The following is a 20,669-nucleotide window of genomic DNA, read 5'->3' as shown; positions in this document are numbered from 1 at the left end:
TCCATGGAAACATTCGTATCATTACTGCAAAAGGAACGACAATGTGAAGAGGTAACAAGGGCTTTCATATCATTTTTGTCTCGTTCAGATATAAATCTCTTGCAATTGAGGCTGTCTGTCTCTGTTAGTGATTCAATGCACCTGTCTATGGCTGAGTTAATACTGAAATTTTGTAAAATAAATGTTGATGCAGTGGATGCATTTGAATTAATTTTCCATTTTTTTTTCACAAGGTTTACACTGGAAAACTGAGGAGAAAAACTAGAGGCGGGAAGAGTATCTTCCTTGGAATAGATGTTATGGTTGCAGCTGTTCTGGAAAAGAAAATTGTTGCTGGCAAGGTTCTAAAAATACAGGAAGATCTTGTAACATTTAAACCCTATACTGGGCAGCTACATGGAAAGTGGAAAGCTGATGAACATCAGCATAGTGCTGAGATGGAGGTTGATCAAATAACATCAGTTTTCAATTTAACAAAGAGTGATCGTTTCCCATCATACATAATTGAAGAGATAAGAAGGAACAGAAAAATGTGACGTCTGCACTGTACTAAAGGTTTTAGGTTGAAATAAATCGCTCTGTGAAATGTTTAATTTATAGTAGGAAAACCATTTTTGAGTAACACCACAAAGAATCCTTTGTTGTAACTCTGTAATCAATTTACATCATTGAGTTTTACCTGCTTCCATCTTCAAATCAAGCAAGATTATATTTTTGACTCAACAAAACCAATTGCTTTGATATTAAATATATTCTTGGCATGCCTGGCAAAACTTTATTGTATATATTATGTATATTATAAACTATTTAAATTTCTGAATAAACTCTTCTGTTCATGCAATAATATTTTGTGACTGTTCATAATTCAATTCAATAACATGTTACAATGTGTGATTTGCGTGTGGGGGCTCTTCTTGTGGCATATAAAGTGTAATACAATGTAGGCTGCAGCCCAGGATATTTTATGTCTGGGAGTACTTTATCTGTCTCATAAGGTACAAAGTGCAATATTCAAGCCACATGTCAATGATGCATTCCTAGCTTGAATTTCAAGCCACAGTTGCCAGTGATGAATTCCTAGCTTGAATTTCAAGCCACAGTTGACAGTGGTAAATTCCTAGCTTGAATTTCAAGCCGCAGTTGGCAAATTCCTAGCTTGAAGTTCAAGCCACATTTTCCAGTGGTAAATTCCTAGCTTGAATTTCAAGCCACAGTTGCCAGTGGTGAATTTCAAGCCACTCTTGCCTGTGGTGAATTCCTAGCTTGAATTTCAAGCCACAGTTGCCAGTGGTAAATTCCTAGCTTGAATTTCAAGCCACAGTTGCCTGTAGTAAATTCCTAGCTTGAATTTCAAGCCACAGTTGCCTGTAGTAAATTCCTAGCTTGAATTTCAAGCCACAGTTGCCAGTGGTGAATTCCTAGCTTGAATTTCAAGCCACAGTTGCCTTTGGTAAATTCCAAGCTTGAATTTCAAGTCACAGTTGCCAGTGGTAAATTCCCAGCTTGAATTTCAAGCCACAGTTGCCAGTGGTAAATTCCTAGCTTGAATTTCAAGCCACAGTTGCCAGTGGTGAATTCCAAGCTTGAATTTCAAGCCACAGTTGCCTGTAGTAAATTCCTAGCTTGAATTTCAAGCCACAGTTGCCAGTGGTAAATTCCTAGCTTGAATTTCAAGCCACAGTTGCCAGTGGTAAATTCCTAGCTTGAATTTCAAGCCACAGTTGCCAGTGGTAAATTCTCACCTTGAATTTTAAGCCACAGTTGCCTTTAGTAAATTCCCAGCTTGAATTTCAAGCCACAGTTGCCAGTGGTAAATTCCCAGCTTGAATTTCAAGCCACAGTTGCCAGTGGTAAATTCCTAGCTTGAATTTCAAGCCACAGTTGCCAGTGGTAAATTCCCAGCTTGAATTTCAAGCCACAGTTGCCTTTGGTAAATTCCAAGCTTGAATTTCAAGTCACAGTTGCCAGTGGTAAATTCCTAGCTTGAATTTCAAGCAACAGTTGCCAGTGGTAAATTCCCAGCTTGAATTTCAAGCCACAGTTGCCAGTGGTGAATTCCCAGCTTGAATTTCAAGCCACAGTTGCCAGTGGTAAATTCCCAGCTTGAATTTCAAGCCACAGTTGCCAGTGGTAAATTCCTAGCTTGAATTTCAAGCCACAGTTGCCAGTGGTAAATTCCCAGCTTGAATTTCAAGCCACAGTTGCCTTTGGTAAATTCCAAGCTTGAATTTCAAGTCACAGTTGCCAGTGGTAAATTCCTAGCTTGAATTTCAAGCAACAGTTGCCAGTGGTAAATTCCCAGCTTGAATTTCAAGCCACAGTTGCCAGTGGTAGATTCCTAGCTTGAATTTCAAGCCACAGTTGCCAGTGGTAAATTCCCAGCTTGAATTTCAAGCCACAGTTGCCAGTGGTAAATTCCTAGCTTGAATTTCAAGCCACAGTTGCCAGTGGTAAATTCCCAGCTTGAATTTCAAGCCACAGTTGCCAGTGGTAAATTCCCAGCTTGAATTTCAAGCCACAGTTGCCAGTTGTGAATTCCCAGCTTGAATTTCAAGCCACAGTTGCCAGTGGTAAATTCCCAGCTTGAATTTCAAGGCATAGTTGCCTGTGGTAAATTCCCAGCTTGAATTTCAAGCCACAGTTGCCAGTGGTAAATTCCCAGCTTGAATTTCAAGTCACAGTTGCCAGTGGTAAATTCCCAGCTTGAATTTCAAGTCACAGTTGCCAGTGGTGAATTCCAAGCTTGAATTTCAAGTCACAGTTGCCAGTGGTGAATTCCAAGCTTGAATTTCAAGCCACAGTTGCCAGTGGTGAATTCCAAGCTTGAATTTCAAGCCACAGTTGCCAGTGGTAGATTCCTAGCTTGAATTTCAAGCCACAGTTGCCAGTGGTGAATTCCTAGCTTGAATTTTAACCCACAGTTGCCAGTGGTAAATTCCCAGCTTGAATTTCAAGTCACAGTTGCCAGTGGTAAATTCCCAGCTTGAATTTCAAGTCACAGTTGCCAGTGGTGAATTCCAAGCTTGAATTTCAAGTCACAGTTGCCAGTGGTGAATTCCAAGCTTGAATTTCAAGCCACAGTTGCCAGTGGTAGATTCCTAGCTTGAATTTCAAGCCACAGTTGCCAGTTGTGAATTCCTAGCTTGAATTTTAAGCCACAGTTGCCAGTGGTGAATTCCTAGCTTGAATTTCAAGCCACAGTTGCCAGTGGGACATTCCTGGCTTCCATTTCAAGCCAAAGTTGCCAGTGTCGAATTCCTGCCACTTATTATGCCTTATCACAGCATTGGCCTGATTCAGGCACTTTGAGGAAAGTAATATTGAAATCATAGCTGAATAGTGTGATAAAACTCAGTAAAGAGTATGTTTTTTGAAATAGTCAAATATGACCGGAAAAAGTCATTTCCAAATGGATTCTGTTTAATGCGTAATCTCGGTTCAGTATTTGTAAATTGAAACTAAACGAAACTACTGTCAATGTTGAATCACGACTAAACACGAAGATAATTAAATGTCATATCGAGCACAAACTAGGCGAGAATTTGCTAAGTTACTAAAGGTAAAATAACATTGTCAGAAGTGGGATTCGAACCCACGCCCACATTCGTGGACCAGAAATCTCCCATAAATAACCCTGAAATAAGGGCAAGGTGTCAAATCCTTGAGTCTGGCGCCTTAGACCGCTCGGCCATCCTGACAGTTACTTGCAACTCAAATTTTGCGCCAGTTAATAATTATTGTTATTGCCAACCTACTTACTCGTCATTCATAATTTGTTACGCTTGGCAGATTGCGAATCACGAATGTTCCGGATGAATAAAGCAAACTTTTAAGGCACATAACTCGCAGCAACAGGTTGTTCGAGAATTAACGGTTTAAAACTTCAATTTCATAGCAGCGGCTGGTTTCGATCCAGGGACCTCTGGGTTATGGGCCCAGCACGCTTCCGCTGCGCCACGCTGCTGACATTCTGCAATATGCAACTTGTATGAATAGTCCAGTTTATCGTAAATGTCATGAAATATAATGCGTAATCTCGGTTCAGTATTTGAAAATTGAAACTAAACGAAACTACTGTCAATGTTGAATCACGACTAAACACGAAGATAATTAAATGTCATATCGAGCACAAACTAGGCGAGAATTTGCTAAGTTACTAAAGGTAAAATAACATTGTCAGAAGTGGGATTCGAACCCACGCCCACATTCGTGGACCAGAAATCTCCCATCAATAACCCTGAAATAAGGGCAAGTTGTCAAATCCTTGAGTCTGGCGCCTTAGACCGCTCGGCCATCCTGACAGTTACTTGCAACTCAAATTTTGCGCCAGTTAATAATTATTGTTATTGCCAACCTACTTACTCGTCATTTATAATTTGTTACGCTTGGCAGATTGCGAATCACGGATGTTCCGGATGAATAAAGCAAACTTTTAAGGCACATAACTCGCAGCAACAGGTTGTTTGAGAACTAACGGTTAAAAACTTCAATTTCATAGCAGCGCCTGGTTTCGATCCAGGGACCTCTGAGTTATGGGCACAGCACGCTTCCGCTGCGCCATGCTGCTGACATTCTGCAATATGCAACTTGTATGAATAGTCCGGTTTATCTTAAATGTCATGAAATATAATGCGTAATCTCGGTTCAGTATTTGTAAATTGAAACTAAACGAAACTACTGTCAATGTTGAATCACGACTAAACACGAAGATAATTAAATGTCATATCGAGCACAAACTAGGCGAGAATTTGCTAAGTTACTAAAGGTAAAATAACATTGTCAGAAGTGGGATTCGAACCCACGCCCACATTCGTGGACCAGAAATCTCCCATAAATAATCCTGAAATAATGGCAAGGTGTCAAATCCTTGAGTCTGGTGCCTTAGACCGCTCGGCCATCCTGACAGTTACTTGCAACTCAAATTTTGCGCCAGTTAATAATTATTGTTATTGCCAACCTACTTACTCGTCATTTATAATTTGTTACGCTTGGCAGATTGCGAATCACGGATGTTCCGGATGAATAAAGCAAACTTTTAAGGCACATAACTCGCAGCAACAGGTTGTTTGAGAATTAACGGTTAAAAACTTCAATTTCATAGCAGCGCCTGGTTTCGATCCAGGGACCTCTGGGTTATGGGCCCAGCACGCTTCCGCTGCGCCACGCTGCTGACATTCTGCAATATGCAACTTGTATGAATAGTCCAGTTTATCTTAAATGTCATGAAATATAATGCGTAATCTCGGTTCAGTATTTGTAAATTGAAACTAAACGAAACTACTGTCAATGTTGAATCACGACTAAACACGAAGATAATTAAATGTCATATCGAGCACAAACTAGGCGAGAATTTGCTAAGTTACTAAAGGTAAAATAACATTGTCAGAAGTGGGATTCGAACCCACGCCCACATTCGTGGACCAGAAATCTCCCATAAATAACCCTGAAATAATGGCAAGGTGTCAAATCCTTGAGTCTGGCGCCTTAGACCGCTCGGCCATCCTGACAGTTACTTGCAACTCAAATTTTGCGCCAGTTAATAATTATTGTTATTGCCAACCTACTTACTCGTCATTTATAATTTGTTACGCTTGGCAGATTGCGAATCACGGATGTTCCGGATGAATAAAGCAAACTTTTAAGGCACATAACTCGCAGCAACAGGTTGTTTGAGAATTAACGGTTAAAAACTTCAATTTCATAGCAGAGCCTGGTTTCGATCCAGGGACCTCTGGGTTATGGGCCCAGCACGCTTCCGCTGCGCCACGCTGCTGACATTCTGCAATATGCAACTTGTATGAATAGTCCAGTTTATCGTAAATGTCATGAAATATAATGCGTAATCTCGGTTCAGTATTTGTAAATTGAAACTAAACGAAACTACTGTCAATGTTGAATCACGACTGAACACGAAGATAATTAAATGTCATATCGAGCACAAATTAGGCGAGAATTTGCTAAGTTACTAAAGGTAAAATAACATTGTCAGAAGTGGGATTCCAACCCACGCCTTCATTCGTGGACCAGAAATCTCCCATAAATAACCCTGAATTAAGGGCAAAGTGTCAAATCCTTGAGTCTGGCGCCTTAGACCGCTCGGCCATCCTGACAGTTACTTGCAACTCAAATTTTGCGCCAGTTAATAATTATTGTTATTGCCAACCTACTTACTCGTCATTTATAATTTGTTACGCTTGGCAGATTGCGAATCACGGATGTTCCGGATGAATGAAGCAAACTTTTAAGGCACATAACTTGCAGCAACAGGTTGTTTGAGAATTAACGGTTAAAAACTTCAATTTCATAGCAGCGCCTGGTTTCGATCCAGGGACCTCTGGGTTATGGGCCCAGCACGCTGGCGCTGCGCCACGCTGCTGATATTCTGCAATATGCAACTTGTATGAATAGTCCAGTTTATCGTAAATGTCATGAAATATAATGCGTAATCTCGGTTCAGTATTTGTAAATTGAAACTAAACGAAACTACTGTCAATGTTGAATCACGACTAAACACGAAGATAATTAAATGTCATATCGAGCACAAACTAGGCGAGAATTTGCTAAGTTACTAAAGGTAAAATAACATTGTCAGAAGTGGGATTCGAACCCACGCCCACATTCGTGGACCAGAAATCTCCCATAAATAACCCTGAAATAATGGCAAGGTGTCAAATCCTTGAGTCTGGCGCCTTAGACCGCTCGGCCATCCTGACAGTTACTTGCAACTCAAATTTTGCGCCAGTTAATAATTATTGTTATTGCCAACCTACTTACTCGTCATTTATAATTTGTTACGCTTGGCATTTTGCGAATCACGGATGTTCCGGATGAATAAAGCAAACTTTTAAGGCACATAACTCGCAGCAACAGGTTGTTTGAGAATTAACGGTTAAAAACTTCAATTTCATAGCAGCGCCTGGTTTCGATCCAGGGACCTCTGGGTTATGGGCCCAGCACGCTTCCGCTGCGCCACGCTGCTGACATTCTGCAATATGCAACTTGTATGAATAGTCCAGTTTATCGTAAATGTCATGAAATATAATGCGTAATCTCGGTTCAGTATTTGTAAATTGAAACTAAACGAAACTACTGTCAATGTTGAATCACGACTGAACACGAAGATAATTAAATGTCATATCGAGCACAAATTAGGCGAGAATTTGCTAAGTTACTAAAGGTAAAATAACATTGTCAGAAGTGGGATTCCAACCCACGCCTTCATTCGTGGACCAGAAATCTCCCATAAATAACCCTGAATTAAGGGCAAGGTGTCAAATCCTTGAGTCTGGCGCCTTAGACCGCTCGGCCATCCTGACAGTTACTTGCAACTCAAATTTTGCGCCAGTTAATAATTATTGTTATTGCCAACCTACTTACTCGTCATTTATAATTTGTTACGCTTGGCAGATTGCGAATCACGGATGTTCCGGATGAATGAAGCAAACTTTTAAGGCACATAACTTGCAGCAACAGGTTGTTTGAGAATTAACGGTTAAAAACTTCAATTTCATAGCAGCGCCTGGTTTCGATCCAGGGACCTCTGGGTTATGGGCCCAGCACGCTGGCGCTGCGCCACGCTGCTGATATTCTGCAATATGCAACTTGTATGAATAGTCCAGTTTATCGTAAATGTCATGAAATATAATGCGTAATCTCGGTTCAGTATTTGTAAATTGAAACTAAACGAAACTACTGTCAATGTTGAATCACGACTAAACACGAAGATAATTAAATGTCATATCGAGCACAAACTAGGCGAGAATTTGCTAAGTTACTAAAGGTAAAATAACATTGTCAGAAGTGGGATTCGAACCCACGCCCACATTCGTGGACCAGAAATCTCCCATAAATAACCCTGAAATAATGGCAAGGTGTCAAATCCTTGAGTCTGGCGCCTTAGACCGCTCGGCCATCCTGACAGTTACTTGCAACTCAAATTTTGCGCCAGTTAATAATTATTGTTATTGCCAACCTACTTACTCGTCATTTATAATTTGTTACGCTTGGCAGAATGCGAATCACGGATGTTCCGGATGAATAAAGCAAACTTTTAAGGCACATAACTCGCAGCAACAGGTTGTTTGAGAATTAACGGTTAAAAACTTCAATTTCATAGCAGCGCCTGGTTTCGATCCAGGGACCTCGGGGTTATGGGCCCAGCACGCTTCCGCTGCGCCACGCTGCTGACATTCTGCAATATGCAACTTGTATGAATAGTCCAGTTTATCGTAAATGTCATGAAATATAATGCGTAATCTCGGTTCAGTATTTGTAAATTGAAACTAAACGAAACTACTGTCAATGTTGAATCACGACTAAACACGAAGATAATTAAATGTCATATCGAGCACAAATTAGGCGAGAATTTGCTAAGTTACTAAAGGTAAAATAACATTGTCAGAAGTGGGATTCCAACCCACGCCTTCATTCGTGGACCAGAAATCTCCCATAAATAACCCTGAATTAAGGGCAAGGTGTCAAATCCTTGAGTCTGGCGCCTTAGACCGCTCGGCCATCCTGACAGTTACTTGCAACTCAAATTTTGCGCCAGTTAATAATTATTGTTATTGCCAACCTACTTACTCGTCATTTATAATTTGTTACGCTTGGCAGATTGCGAATCACGGATGTTCCGGATGAATAAAGCAAACTTTTAAGGCACATAACTCGCAGCAACAGGTTGTTTGAGAATTAACGGTTAAAAACTTCAATTTCATAGCAGCGCCTGGTTTCGATCCAGGGACCTCTGGGTTATGGGCCCAGCACGCTTGCGCTGCGCCACGCTGCTGACATTCTGCAATATGCAACTTGTATGAATAGTCCAGTTTATCGTAAATGTCATGAAATATAATGCGTAATCTCGGTTCAGTATTTGTAAATTGAAACTAAACGAAACTACTGTCAATGTTGAATCACGACTAAACACGAAGATAATTAAATGTCATATCGAGCACAAACTAGGCGAGAATTTGCTAAGTTACTAAAGGTAAAATAACATTGTCAGAAGTGGGATTCGAACCCACGCCCACATTCGTGGACCAGAAATCTCCCATAAATAACCCTGAAATAAGGGCAAGGTGTCAAATCCTTGAGTCTGGCGCCTTAGACCGCTCGGCCATCCTGACAGTTACTTACAACTCAAATTTTGCGCCAGTTAATAATTATTGTTATTGCCAACCTACTTACTCGTCATTCTTAATTTGTTACGCTTGGCAGATTGCGAATCACGAATGTTCCGGATTAATAAAGCAAACTTTTAAGGCACATAACTCGCAGCAACAGGTTTATTGAGAATTAACGGTTAAAAACTTCCATTTCATAGCAGCGCCTGGTTTCGATCCAGGTACCTCTGGGTTATGGGCCCAGTACGCTTCCGCTGCGCCACGCTGCTGACATTCTGCAGTATGCAACTTGTATGAATAGTCCAGTTTATCGTAAATGTCATGAAATATAATGCGTAATCTCGGTTCAGTATTTGTAAATTGAAACTAAACGAAACTACTGTCAATGTTGAATCACGACTAAACACGAAGATAATTAAATGTCATATCGAGCACAAACTAGGCGAGAATTTGCTAAGTTACTAAAGGTAAAATAACATTGTCAGAAGTGGGATTCGAACCCACGCCCACATTCGTGGACCAGAAATCTCCCATAAATAACCCTGAAATAAGGGCAAGGTGTCAAATCCTTGAGTCTGGCGCCTTAGACCGCTCGGCCATCCTGACAGTTACTTGCAACTCAAATTTTGCGCCAGTTAATAATTATTGTTATTGCCAACCTACTTACTCGTCATTCATAATTTGTTACGCTTGGCAGATTGCGAATCACGAATGTTCCGGATGAATAAAGCAAACTTTTAAGGCACATAACTCGCAGCAACAGGTTGTTCGAGAATTAACGGTTTAAAACTTCAATTTCATAGCAGCGGCTGGTTTCGATCCAGGGACCTCTGGGTTATGGGCCCAGCACGCTTCCGCTGCGCCACGCTGCTGACATTCTGCAATATGCAACTTGTATGAATAGTCCAGTTTATCGTAAATGTCATGAAATATAATGCGTAATCTCGGTTCAGTATTTGAAAATTGAAACTAAACGAAACTACTGTCAATGTTGAATCACGACTAAACACGAAGATAATTAAATGTCATATCGAGCACAAACTAGGCGAGAATTTGCTAAGTTACTAAAGGTAAAATAACATTGTCAGAAGTGGGATTCGAACCCACGCCCACATTCGTGGACCAGAAATCTCCCATCAATAACCCTGAAATAAGGGCAAGTTGTCAAATCCTTGAGTCTGGCGCCTTAGACCGCTCGGCCATCCTGACAGTTACTTGCAACTCAAATTTTGCGCCAGTTAATAATTATTGTTATTGCCAACCTACTTACTCGTCATTTATAATTTGTTACGCTTGGCAGATTGCGAATCACGGATGTTCCGGATGAATAAAGCAAACTTTTAAGGCACATAACTCGCAGCAACAGGTTGTTTGAGAACTAACGGTTAAAAACTTCAATTTCATAGCAGCGCCTGGTTTCGATCCAGGGACCTCTGAGTTATGGGCACAGCACGCTTCCGCTGCGCCATGCTGCTGACATTCTGCAATATGCAACTTGTATGAATAGTCCGGTTTATCTTAAATGTCATGAAATATAATGCGTAATCTCGGTTCAGTATTTGTAAATTGAAACTAAACGAAACTACTGTCAATGTTGAATCACGACTAAACACGAAGATAATTAAATGTCATATCGAGCACAAACTAGGCGAGAATTTGCTAAGTTACTAAAGGTAAAATAACATTGTCAGAAGTGGGATTCGAACCCACGCCCACATTCGTGGACCAGAAATCTCCCATAAATAATCCTGAAATAATGGCAAGGTGTCAAATCCTTGAGTCTGGTGCCTTAGACCGCTCGGCCATCCTGACAGTTACTTGCAACTCAAATTTTGCGCCAGTTAATAATTATTGTTATTGCCAACCTACTTACTCGTCATTTATAATTTGTTACGCTTGGCAGATTGCGAATCACGGATGTTCCGGATGAATAAAGCAAACTTTTATGGCACATAACTCGCAGCAACAGGTTGTTTGAGAATTAACGGTTAAAAACTTCAATTTCATAGCAGCGCCTGGTTTCGATCCAGGGACCTCTGGGTTATGGGCCCAGCACGCTTCCGCTGCGCCACGCTGCTGACATTCTGCAATATGCAACTTGTATGAATAGTCCAGTTTATCTTAAATGTCATGAAATATAATGCGTAATCTCGGTTCAGTATTTGTAAATTGAAACTAAACGAAACTACTGTCAATGTTGAATCACGACTAAACACGAAGATAATTAAATGTCATATCGAGCACAAACTAGGCGAGAATTTGCTAAGTTACTAAAGGTAAAATAACATTGTCAGAAGTGGGATTCGAACCCACGCCCACATTCGTGGACCAGAAATCTCCCATAAATAACCCTGAAATAATGGCAAGGTGTCAAATCCTTGAGTCTGGCGCCTTAGACCGCTCGGCCATCCTGACAGTTACTTGCAACTCAAATTTTGCGCCAGTTAATAATTATTGTTATTGCCAACCTACTTACTCGTCATTTATAATTTGTTACGCTTGGCAGATTGCGAATCACGGATGTTCCGGATGAATAAAGCAAACTTTTAAGGCACATAACTCGCAGCAACAGGTTGTTTGAGAATTAACGGTTAAAAACTTCAATTTCATAGCAGCGCCTGGTTTCGATCCAGGGACCTCTGGGTTATGGGCCCAGCACGCTTCCGCTGCGCCACGCTGCTGACATTCTGCAATATGCAACTTGTATGAATAGTCCAGTTTATCGTAAATGTCATGAAATATAATGCGTAATCTCGGTTCAGTATTTGTAAATTGAAACTAAACGAAACTACTGTCAATGTTGAATCACGACTGAACACGAAGATAATTAAATGTCATATCGAGCACAAATTAGGCGAGAATTTGCTAAGTTACTAAAGGTAAAATAACATTGTCAGAAGTGGGATTCCAACCCACGCCTTCATTCGTGGACCAGAAATCTCCCATAAATAACCCTGAATTAAGGGCAAGGTGTCAAATCCTTGAGTCTGGCGCCTTAGACCGCTCGGCCATCCTGACAGTTACTTGCAACTCAAATTTTGCGCCAGTTAATAATTATTGTTATTGCCAACCTACTTACTCGTCATTTATAATTTGTTACGCTTGGCAGATTGCGAATCACGGATGTTCCGGATGAATGAAGCAAACTTTTAAGGCACATAACTTGCAGCAACAGGTTGTTTGAGAATTAACGGTTAAAAACTTCAATTTCATAGCAGCGCCTGGTTTCGATCCAGGGACCTCTGGGTTATGGGCCCAGCACGCTTGCGCTGCGCCACGCTGCTGATATTCTGCAATATGCAACTTGTATGAATAGTCCAGTTTATCGTAAATGTCATGAAATATAATGCGTAATCTCGGTTCAGTATTTGTAAATTGAAACTAAACGAAACTACTGTCAATGTTGAATCACGACTAAACACGAAGATAATTAAATGTCATATCGAGCACAAACTAGGCGAGAATTTGCTAAGTTACTAAAGGTAAAATAACATTGTCAGAAGTGGGATTCGAACCCACGCCCACATTCGTGGACCAGAAATCTCCCATAAATAACCCTGAAATAATGGCAAGGTGTCAAATCCTTGAGTCTGGCGCCTTAGACCGCTCGGCCATCCTGACAGTTACTTGCAACTCAAATTTTGCGCCAGTTAATAATTATTGTTATTGCCAACCTACTTACTCGTCATTTATAATTTGTTACGCTTGGCAGATTGCGAATCACGGATGTTCCGGATGAATAAAGCAAACTTTTAAGGCACATAACTCGCAGCAACAGGTTGTTTGAGAATTAACGGTTAAAAACTTCAATTTCATAGCAGCGCCTGGTTTCGATCCAGGGACCTCTGGGTTATGGGCCCAGCACGCTTCCGCTGCGCCACGCTGCTGACATTCTGCAATATGCAACTTGTATGAATAGTCCAGTTTATCGTAAATGTCATGAAATATAATGCGTAATCTCGGTTCAGTATTTGTAAATTGAAACTAAACGAAACTACTGTCAATGTTGAATCACGACTAAACACGAAGATAATTAAATGTCATATCGAGCACAAATTAGGCGAGAATTTGCTAAGTTACTAAAGGTAAAATAACATTGTCAGAAGTGGGATTCCAACCCACGCCTTCATTCGTGGACCAGAAATCTCCCATAAATAACCCTGAATTAAGGGCAAGGTGTCAAATCCTTGAGTCTGGCGCCTTAGACCGCTCGGCCATCCTGACAGTTACTTGCAACTCAAATTTTGCGCCAGTTAATAATTATTGTTATTGCCAACCTACTTACTCGTCATTTATAATTTGTTACGCTTGGCAGATTGCGAATCACGGATGTTCCGGATGAATAAAGCAAACTTTTAAGGCACATAACTCGCAGCAACAGGTTGTTTGAGAATTAACGGTTAAAAACTTCAATTTCATAGCAGCGCCTGGTTTCGATCCAGGGACCTCTGGGTTATGGGCCCAGCACGCTTGCGCTGCGCCACGCTGCTGACATTCTGCAATATGCAACTTGTATGAATAGTCCAGTTTATCGTAAATGTCATGAAATATAATGCGTAATCTCGGTTCAGTATTTGTAAATTGAAACTAAACGAAACTACTGTCAATGTTGAATCACGACTAAACACGAAGATAATTAAATGTCATATCGAGCACAAACTAGGCGAGAATTTGCTAAGTTACTAAAGGTAAAATAACATTGTCAGAAGTGGGATTCGAACCCACGCCCACATTCGTGGACCAGAAATCTCCCATAAATAACCCTGAAATAAGGGCAAGGTGTCAAATCCTTGAGTCTGGCGCCTTAGACCGCTCGGCCATCCTGACAGTTACTTACAACTCAAATTTTGCGCCAGTTAATAATTATTGTTATTGCCAACCTACTTACTCGTCATTCTTAATTTGTTACGCTTGGCAGATTGCGAATCACGAATGTTCCGGATTAATAAAGCAAACTTTTAAGGCACATAACTCGCAGCAACAGGTTGTTTGAGAATTAACGGTTAAAAACTTCAATTTCATAGCAGCGCCTGGTTTCGATCCAGGGACCTCTGGGTTATGGGCCCAGCACGCTTCCGCTGCGCCACGCTGCTGACAATCTGCTGTATGCAACTTGTATGAATAGTCCAGTTTATCGTAAATGTCATGAAATATAATGCGTAATCTCGGTTCAGTATTTGTAAATTGAAACTAAACGAAACTACTGTCAATGTTGAATCACGACTAAACACGAAGATAATTAAATGTCATATCGAGCACAAACTAGGCGAGAATTTGCTAAGTTACTAAAGGTAAAATAACATTGTCAGAAGTGGGATTCGAACCCACGCCCACATTCGTGGACCAGAAATCTCCCATAAATAACCCTGAAATAAGGGCAAGGTGTCAAATCCTTGAGTCTGGCGCCTTAGACCGCTCGGCCATCCTGACAGTTACTTGCAACTCAAATTTTGCGCCAGTTAATAATTATTGTTATTGCCAACCTACTTACTCATCATTCTTAATTTGTTACGCTTGGCAGATTGCGAATCACGAATGTTCCGGATTAATAAAGCAAACTTTTAAGGCACATAACTCGCAGCAACAGATTGTTTGAGAATTAACGGTTAAAAACTTCAATTTCATAGCAGCGCCTGATTTCGATCCAGGGACCCTGGGTTATGGGCCCAGCACGTTTCCGCTGCGCCACGCTGCTGACAATCTGCTGTATGCAACTTGTATGAATAGTCCAGTTTATCGTAAATGTCATGAAATATAATGCGTAATCTCGGTTCAGTATTTGTAAATTGAAACTAAACGAAACTACTGTCAATGTTGAATCACGACTAAACACGAAGAAAATTAAATGTCATATCGAGCACAAACTAGGCGAGAATTTGCTAAGTTACTAAAGGTAAAATAACATTGTCAGAAGTGGGATTCGAACCCACGCCCACATTCGTGGACCAGAAATCTCCCATAAATAACCCTGAAATAAGGGCAAGGTGTCAAATCCTTGAGTCTGGCGCCTTAGACCGCTCGGCCATCCTGACAGTTACTTGCAACTCAAATTTTGCGCCAGTTAATAATTATTGTTATTGCCAACCTACTTACTTGTCATTCATAATTTGTTACGCTTGGCAGATTGCGAATCACGAATGTTCCGGATTAATAAAGCAAACTTTTAAGGCACATAACTCGGAGCAACAGGTTGTTCGAGAATTAACGGTTTAAAACGTCAATTTCATAGCAGCGCCTGGTTTCGATCCAGGGACCTCTGGGTTATGGGCCCAGCACGCTTCCGCTGCGCCACGCTGCTGACATTCTGCAGTATGCAACTTGTATGAATAGTCCAGTTTATCGTAAATGTCATGAAATATAATGCGTAATCTCGGTTCAGTATTTGTAAATTGAAACTAAACGAAACTACTGTCAATGTTGAATCACGACTAAACACGAAGATAATTAAATGTCATATCGAGCACAAACTAGGCGAGAATTTGCTAAGTTACTAAAGGTAAAATAACATTGTCAGAAGTGGGATTCGAACCCACGCCCACATTCGTGGACCAGAAATCTCCCATAAATAACCCTGAAATAAGGGCAAGGTGTCAAATCCTTGAGTCTGGCGCCTTAGACCGCTCGGCCATCCTGACAGTTACTTGCAACTCAAATTTTGCGCCAGTTAATAATTATTGTTATTGCCAACCTACTTACTCGTCATTCTTAATTTGTTACGCTTGGCAGATTGCGAATCACGAATGTTCCGGATTAATAAAGCAAACTTTTAAGGCACATAACTCGCAGCAACAGGTTGTTTGAGAATTAACGGTTAAAAACTTCAATTTCATAGCAGCGCCTGGTTTCGATCCAGGGACCTCTGGGTTATGGGCCCAGCACGCTTCCGCTGCGCCACGCTGCTGACAATCTGCTGTATGCAACTTGTATGAATAGTCCAGTTTATCGTAAATGTCATGAAATATAATGCGTAATCTCGGTTCAGTATTTGTAAATTGAAACTAAACGAAACTACTGTCAATGTTGAATCACGACTAAACACGAAGAAAATTAAATGTCATATCGAGCACAAACTAGGCGAGAATTTGCTAAGTTACTAAAGGTAAAATAACATTGTCAGAAGTGGGATTCGAACCCACGCCCACATTCGTGGACCAGAAATCTCCCATAAATAACCCTGAAATAAGGGCAAGGTGTCAAATCCTTGAGTCTGGCGCCTTAGACCGCTCAGCCATCCTGACAGTTACTTGCAACTCAAATTTTGCGCCAGTTAATAATTATTGTTATTGCCAACCTACTTACTTGTCATTCATAATTTGTTACGCTTGGCAGATTGCGAATCACGAATGTTCCGGATTAATAAAGCAAACTTTTAAGGCACATAACTCGGAGCAACAGGTTGTTCGAGAATTAACGGTTTAAAACGTCAATTTCATAGCAGCGCCTGGTTTCGATCCAGGGACCTCTGGGTTATGGGCCCAGCACGCTTCCGCTGCGCCACGCTGCTGACATTCTGCAATATGCAACTTGTATGAATAGTCCAGTTTATCGTAAATGTCATGAAATATCATGCGTAATCTCGGTTCAGTATTTGTAAATTGAAACTAAACGAAACTACTGTCAATGTTGAATCACGACTAAACACGAAGATAATTAAATGTCATATCGAGCACAAACTAGGCGAGAATTTGCTAAGTTACTAAAGGTAAAATAACATTGTCAGAAGTGGGATTCGAACCCACGCCCACATTCGTGGACCAGAAATCTCCCATAAATAACCCTGAAATAAGGGCAAGGTGTCAAATCCTTGAGTCTGGCGCCTTAGACCGCTCGGCCATCCTGACAGTTACTTGCAACTCAAATTTTGCGCCAGTTAATAATTATTGTTATTGCCAACCTACTTACTCGTCATTCATAATTTGTTACGCTTGGCAGATTGCGAATCACGAATGTTCCGGATTAATAAAGCAAACTTTTAAGGCACATAACTCGGAGCAACAGGTTGTTCGATAATTAACGGTTTAAAACGTCAATTTCATAGCAGCGCCTGGTTTCGATCCAGGGACCTCTGGGTTATGGGCCCAGCACGCTTCCGCTGCGCCACGCTGCTGACATTCTGCAATATGCAACTTGTATGAATAGTCCAGTTTATCGTAAATGTCATGAAATATAATGCGTAATCTCGGTTCAGTATTTGTAAATTGAAACTAAACGAAACTACTGTCAATGTTGAATCACGACTAAACACGAAGATAATTAAATGTCATATCGAGCACAAACTAGGCGAGAATTTGCTAAGTTACTAAAGGTAAAATAACATTGTCAGAAGTGGGATTCGAACCCACGCCCACATTCGTGGACCAGAAATCTCCCATAAATAACCCTGAAATAAGGGCAAGGTGACAAATCCTTGAGTCTGGCGCCTTAGACCGCTCGGCCATCCTGACAGTTACTTGCAACTCAAATTTTGCGCCAGTTAATAATTATTGTTATTGCCAACCTACTTACTCGTCATTTATAATTTGTTACGCTTGGCATTTTGCGAATCACGGATGTTCCGGATGAATAAAGCAAACTTTTAAGGCACATAACTCGCAGCAACAGGTTGTTTGAGAATTAACGGTTAAAAACTTCAATTTCATAGCAGCGCCTGGTTTCGATCCAGGGACCTCTGGGTTATGGGCCCAGCACGCTTCCGATGCGCCACGCTGCTGACATTCTGCAGTATGCAACTTGTATGAATAGTCCAGTTTATCGTAAATGTCATGAAATATAATGCGTAATCTCGGTTCAGTATTTGTAAATTGAAACTAAACGAAACTACTGTCAATGTTGAATCACGACTAAACACGAAGATAATTAAATGTCATATCGAGCACAAACTAGGCGAGAATTTGCTAAGTTACTAAAGGTAAAATAACATTGTCAGAAGTGGGATTCGAACCCACGCCCACATTCGTGGACCAGAAATCTCCCATAAATAACCCTGAAATAAGGGCAAGGTGTCAAATCCTTGAGTCTGGCGCCTTAGACCGCTCGGCCATCCTGACAGTTACTTGCAACTCAAATTTTGCGCCAGTTAATAATTATTGTTATTGCCAACCTACTTACTCGTCATTCTTAATTTGTTACGCTTGGCAGATTGCGAATCACGAATGTTCCGGATTAATAAAGCAAACTTTTAAGGCACATAACTCGCAGCAACAGGTTGTTTGAGAATTAACGGTTTAAAACGTCAATTTCATAGCAGCGCCTGGTTTCGATCCAGGGTTATGGGCCCAGCACGCTTCCGCTGCGCCACGCTGCTGACATTCTGCAATATGCAACTTGTATGAATAGTCCAGTTTATCGTAAATGTGATGAAATATAATGCGTAATCTCGGTTCAGTATTTGTAAATTGAAACTAAACGAAACTACTGTCAATGTTGAATCACGACTAAACACGAAGATAATTAAATGTCATATCGAGCACAAACTAGGCGAGAATTTGCTAAGTTACTAAAGGTAAAATAACATTGTCAGAAGTGGGATTCGAACCCACGCCCACATTCGTGGACCAGAAATCTCCCATAAATAACCCTGAAATAAGGGCAAGGTGTCAAATCCTTGAGTCTGGCGCCTTAGACCGCTCGGCCATCCTGACAGTTACTTGCAACTCAAATTTTGCGCCAGTTAATAATTATTGTTATTGCCAACCTACTTACTCGTCATTTATAATTTGTTACGCTTGGCATTTTGCGAATCACGGATGTTCCGGATGAATAAAGCAAACTTTTAAGGCACATAACTCGCAGCAACAGGTTGTTTGAGAATTAACGGTTAAAAACTTCAATTTCATAGCAGCGCCTGGTTTCGATCCAGGGACCTCTGGGTTATGGGCCCAGCACGCTTCCGCTGCGCCACGCTGCTGACATTCTGCAGTATGCAACTTGTATGAATAGTCCAGTTTATCGTAAATGTCATGAAATATAATGCGTAATCTCGGTTCAGTATTTGTAAATTGAAACTAAACGAAACTACTGTCAATGTTGAATCACGACTAAACACGAAGATAATTAAATGTCATATCGAGCACAAACTAGGCGAGAATTTGCTAAGTTACTAAAGGTAAAATAACATTGTCAGAAGTGGAATTCGAACCCACGCCCACATTCGTGGACCAGAAATCTCCCATAAATAACCCTGAAATAAGGGCAAGGTGTCAAATCCTTGAGTCTGGCGCCTTAGACCGCTCGGCCATCCTGACAGTTACTTGCAACTCAAATTTTGCGCCAGTTAATAATTATTGTTATTGCCAACCTACTTACTCGTCATTCATAATTTGTTACGCTTGGCAGATTGCGAATCACGAATGTTCCGGATTAATAAAGCAAACTTTTAAGGCACATAACTCGCAGCAACAGGTTGTTTGAGAATTAACGGTTAAAAACTTCAATTTCATAGCAGCGCCTGGTTTCGATCCAGGGACCTCTGGGTTATGGGCCCAGCACGCTTCCGATGCGCCACGCTGCTGACATTCTGCAGTATGCAACTTGTATGAATAGTCCAGTTTATCGTAAATGTCATGAAATATAATGCGTAATCTCGGTTCAGTATTTGTAAATTGAAACTAAACGAAACTACTGTCAATGTTGAATCACGACTAAACACGAAGATAATTAAATGTCATATCGAGCACAAACTAGGCGAGAATTTGCTAAGTTACTAAAGGTAAAATAACATTGTCAGAAGTGGGATTCGAACCCACGCCCACATTCGTGGACCAGAAATCTCCCATAAATAACCCTGAAATAAGGGCAAGGTGTCAAATCCTTGAGTCTGGCGCCTTAGACCGCTCGGCCATCCTGACAGTTACTTGCAACTCAAATTTTGCGCCAGTTAATAATTATTGTTATTGCCAACCTACTTACTCGTCATTCTTAATTTGTTACGCTTGGCAGATTGCGAATCACGAATGTTCCGGATTAATAAAGCAAACTTTTAAGGCACATAACTCGCAGCAACAGGTTGTTTGAGAATTAACGGTTTAAAACGTCAATTTCATAGCAGCGCCTGGTTTCGATCCAGGGTTATGGGCCCAGCACGCTTCCGCTGCGCCACGCTGCTGACATTCTGCAATATGCAACTTGTATGAATAGTCCAGTTTATCGTAAATGTGATGAAATATAATGCGTAATCTCGGTTCAGTATTTGTAAATTGAAACTAAACGAAACTACTGTCAATGTTGAATCACGACTAAACACGAAGATAATTAAATGTCATATCGAGCACAAACTAGGCGAGAATTTGCTAAGTTACTAAAGGTAAAATAACATTGTCAGAAGTGGGATTCGAACCCACGCCCACATTCGTGGACCAGAAATCTCCCATAAATAACCCTGAAATAAGGGCAAGGTGTCAAATCCTTGAGTCTGGCGCCTTAGACCGCTCGGCCATCCTGACAGTTACTTGCAACTCAAATTTTGCGCCAGTTAATAATTATTGTTATTGCCAACCTACTTACTCGTCATTTATAATTTGTTACGCTTGGCATTTTGCGAATCACGGA

At 40.9% G+C, this 20,669-nt stretch overlaps 21 non-coding genes across 21 annotated transcripts; all 21 read right to left on the bottom strand.

Moving 5' to 3' along the window:
• Positions 1-3,571: 3,571 nt before the first annotated feature.
• On the bottom strand, positions 3,572-3,698 carry TRNAL-CAA (transfer RNA leucine (anticodon CAA)). The gene is made up of 2 exons: positions 3,661-3,698; positions 3,572-3,617 (listed from the first exon to the last, which is right to left on the bottom strand). It is a non-coding gene; the product is annotated as a tRNA-Leu (tRNA).
• Positions 3,699-4,174: 476 nt separating this feature from the next.
• Positions 4,175-4,301, bottom strand: TRNAL-CAA (transfer RNA leucine (anticodon CAA)). The gene is made up of 2 exons: positions 4,264-4,301; positions 4,175-4,220 (listed from the first exon to the last, which is right to left on the bottom strand). It is a non-coding gene; the product is annotated as a tRNA-Leu (tRNA).
• A 476-nt stretch (positions 4,302-4,777) lies between these two features.
• TRNAL-CAA (transfer RNA leucine (anticodon CAA)) lies at positions 4,778-4,904 on the bottom strand. The gene is made up of 2 exons: positions 4,867-4,904; positions 4,778-4,823 (listed from the first exon to the last, which is right to left on the bottom strand). It is a non-coding gene; the product is annotated as a tRNA-Leu (tRNA).
• A 476-nt stretch (positions 4,905-5,380) lies between these two features.
• On the bottom strand, positions 5,381-5,507 carry TRNAL-CAA (transfer RNA leucine (anticodon CAA)). The gene is made up of 2 exons: positions 5,470-5,507; positions 5,381-5,426 (listed from the first exon to the last, which is right to left on the bottom strand). It is a non-coding gene; the product is annotated as a tRNA-Leu (tRNA).
• Positions 5,508-6,586: 1,079 nt separating this feature from the next.
• Positions 6,587-6,713, bottom strand: TRNAL-CAA (transfer RNA leucine (anticodon CAA)). The gene is made up of 2 exons: positions 6,676-6,713; positions 6,587-6,632 (listed from the first exon to the last, which is right to left on the bottom strand). It is a non-coding gene; the product is annotated as a tRNA-Leu (tRNA).
• A 1,079-nt stretch (positions 6,714-7,792) lies between these two features.
• TRNAL-CAA (transfer RNA leucine (anticodon CAA)) lies at positions 7,793-7,919 on the bottom strand. The gene is made up of 2 exons: positions 7,882-7,919; positions 7,793-7,838 (listed from the first exon to the last, which is right to left on the bottom strand). It is a non-coding gene; the product is annotated as a tRNA-Leu (tRNA).
• A 1,079-nt stretch (positions 7,920-8,998) lies between these two features.
• Positions 8,999-9,125, bottom strand: TRNAL-CAA (transfer RNA leucine (anticodon CAA)). The gene is made up of 2 exons: positions 9,088-9,125; positions 8,999-9,044 (listed from the first exon to the last, which is right to left on the bottom strand). It is a non-coding gene; the product is annotated as a tRNA-Leu (tRNA).
• A 476-nt stretch (positions 9,126-9,601) lies between these two features.
• On the bottom strand, positions 9,602-9,728 carry TRNAL-CAA (transfer RNA leucine (anticodon CAA)). The gene is made up of 2 exons: positions 9,691-9,728; positions 9,602-9,647 (listed from the first exon to the last, which is right to left on the bottom strand). It is a non-coding gene; the product is annotated as a tRNA-Leu (tRNA).
• Positions 9,729-10,204: 476 nt separating this feature from the next.
• Positions 10,205-10,331, bottom strand: TRNAL-CAA (transfer RNA leucine (anticodon CAA)). Its single transcript has 2 exons — positions 10,294-10,331; positions 10,205-10,250 (listed from the first exon to the last, which is right to left on the bottom strand). It is a non-coding gene; the product is annotated as a tRNA-Leu (tRNA).
• Positions 10,332-11,410: 1,079 nt separating this feature from the next.
• TRNAL-CAA (transfer RNA leucine (anticodon CAA)) lies at positions 11,411-11,537 on the bottom strand. Its single transcript has 2 exons — positions 11,500-11,537; positions 11,411-11,456 (listed from the first exon to the last, which is right to left on the bottom strand). It is a non-coding gene; the product is annotated as a tRNA-Leu (tRNA).
• A 1,079-nt stretch (positions 11,538-12,616) lies between these two features.
• TRNAL-CAA (transfer RNA leucine (anticodon CAA)) lies at positions 12,617-12,743 on the bottom strand. Its single transcript has 2 exons — positions 12,706-12,743; positions 12,617-12,662 (listed from the first exon to the last, which is right to left on the bottom strand). It is a non-coding gene; the product is annotated as a tRNA-Leu (tRNA).
• A 1,079-nt stretch (positions 12,744-13,822) lies between these two features.
• TRNAL-CAA (transfer RNA leucine (anticodon CAA)) lies at positions 13,823-13,949 on the bottom strand. The gene is made up of 2 exons: positions 13,912-13,949; positions 13,823-13,868 (listed from the first exon to the last, which is right to left on the bottom strand). It is a non-coding gene; the product is annotated as a tRNA-Leu (tRNA).
• Positions 13,950-14,425: 476 nt separating this feature from the next.
• TRNAL-CAA (transfer RNA leucine (anticodon CAA)) lies at positions 14,426-14,552 on the bottom strand. Its single transcript has 2 exons — positions 14,515-14,552; positions 14,426-14,471 (listed from the first exon to the last, which is right to left on the bottom strand). It is a non-coding gene; the product is annotated as a tRNA-Leu (tRNA).
• A 475-nt stretch (positions 14,553-15,027) lies between these two features.
• Positions 15,028-15,154, bottom strand: TRNAL-CAA (transfer RNA leucine (anticodon CAA)). The gene is made up of 2 exons: positions 15,117-15,154; positions 15,028-15,073 (listed from the first exon to the last, which is right to left on the bottom strand). It is a non-coding gene; the product is annotated as a tRNA-Leu (tRNA).
• A 476-nt stretch (positions 15,155-15,630) lies between these two features.
• Positions 15,631-15,757, bottom strand: TRNAL-CAA (transfer RNA leucine (anticodon CAA)). Its single transcript has 2 exons — positions 15,720-15,757; positions 15,631-15,676 (listed from the first exon to the last, which is right to left on the bottom strand). It is a non-coding gene; the product is annotated as a tRNA-Leu (tRNA).
• A 1,079-nt stretch (positions 15,758-16,836) lies between these two features.
• TRNAL-CAA (transfer RNA leucine (anticodon CAA)) lies at positions 16,837-16,963 on the bottom strand. The gene is made up of 2 exons: positions 16,926-16,963; positions 16,837-16,882 (listed from the first exon to the last, which is right to left on the bottom strand). It is a non-coding gene; the product is annotated as a tRNA-Leu (tRNA).
• Positions 16,964-17,439: 476 nt separating this feature from the next.
• TRNAL-CAA (transfer RNA leucine (anticodon CAA)) lies at positions 17,440-17,566 on the bottom strand. Its single transcript has 2 exons — positions 17,529-17,566; positions 17,440-17,485 (listed from the first exon to the last, which is right to left on the bottom strand). It is a non-coding gene; the product is annotated as a tRNA-Leu (tRNA).
• A 476-nt stretch (positions 17,567-18,042) lies between these two features.
• TRNAL-CAA (transfer RNA leucine (anticodon CAA)) lies at positions 18,043-18,169 on the bottom strand. Its single transcript has 2 exons — positions 18,132-18,169; positions 18,043-18,088 (listed from the first exon to the last, which is right to left on the bottom strand). It is a non-coding gene; the product is annotated as a tRNA-Leu (tRNA).
• Positions 18,170-18,636: 467 nt separating this feature from the next.
• Positions 18,637-18,763, bottom strand: TRNAL-CAA (transfer RNA leucine (anticodon CAA)). Its single transcript has 2 exons — positions 18,726-18,763; positions 18,637-18,682 (listed from the first exon to the last, which is right to left on the bottom strand). It is a non-coding gene; the product is annotated as a tRNA-Leu (tRNA).
• Positions 18,764-19,842: 1,079 nt separating this feature from the next.
• Positions 19,843-19,969, bottom strand: TRNAL-CAA (transfer RNA leucine (anticodon CAA)). Its single transcript has 2 exons — positions 19,932-19,969; positions 19,843-19,888 (listed from the first exon to the last, which is right to left on the bottom strand). It is a non-coding gene; the product is annotated as a tRNA-Leu (tRNA).
• Positions 19,970-20,436: 467 nt separating this feature from the next.
• Positions 20,437-20,563, bottom strand: TRNAL-CAA (transfer RNA leucine (anticodon CAA)). The gene is made up of 2 exons: positions 20,526-20,563; positions 20,437-20,482 (listed from the first exon to the last, which is right to left on the bottom strand). It is a non-coding gene; the product is annotated as a tRNA-Leu (tRNA).
• Positions 20,564-20,669: the final 106 nt, after the last annotated feature.

This window comes from Saccoglossus kowalevskii, chromosome 8 (genome assembly GCF_978046115.1).
Source record: "Saccoglossus kowalevskii chromosome 8, keSacKowa6.1, whole genome shotgun sequence".
Lineage (NCBI taxonomy): Eukaryota > Metazoa > Hemichordata > Enteropneusta > Harrimaniidae > Saccoglossus > Saccoglossus kowalevskii.
The sequence above is the reverse complement of the archived record's forward strand: the minus strand, read 5'-3'. Positions and strand labels throughout refer to the sequence as shown.